Here is a 617-nt window from a genome sequence, read left to right on the forward strand (position 1 = left end):
CAACTGTAGGCTAATGAAAATGATCTGAGCATATTTAAGGTATGCTAGGGTAGGCCATAATGTTTGGTATGTTAGGTATATTAAATGCATTTTCAACTTTTGATATTTTCAGCTTACAATGGGTTTATCAGGACATAACCTTATTGTAAGTCAAGAAGCATTTGTATAGAAATTTCTATAGTTATACATCTCAGCAGAAAATTATTTCCAAGAGTAAAAATATTTTCAATACAGGATTATCTGTCAACCATATGTTTTGGCATTACCTCACGGACATCAGTTTTTGTCTAGGAATTCAGCTTCTCTAGGAATTCAACTAGACTGATCATTAAACCCTGATATGAGATTTTTTAAGTTATTCTAAAATATAGGAACAAATTAAAGAAATAATCATATAAGTTTCAAGATGAATATCCATCATTTTCCTCCCTACTAAAATATTCTAGTGCATATAGATATAAATTTAAAAGAACTATATATATCAATCTCTTCTGACTTAGACCCATCCTAGTCAGTGTGCCACTGCCCACTTGGCCAAGGTGAATACTCTATCAAAAAAGAGTAAGTGGCCAAAGGAGAAGAGGTTTTGAAAAACCACTATGCACTTGTTTTAGTAA

This window comes from Propithecus coquereli, unplaced genomic scaffold, assembly GCF_000956105.1.
Source record: "Propithecus coquereli isolate 6110/MARCELLA unplaced genomic scaffold, Pcoq_1.0 Scaffold302, whole genome shotgun sequence".
NCBI lineage: Eukaryota > Metazoa > Chordata > Mammalia > Primates > Indriidae > Propithecus > Propithecus coquereli.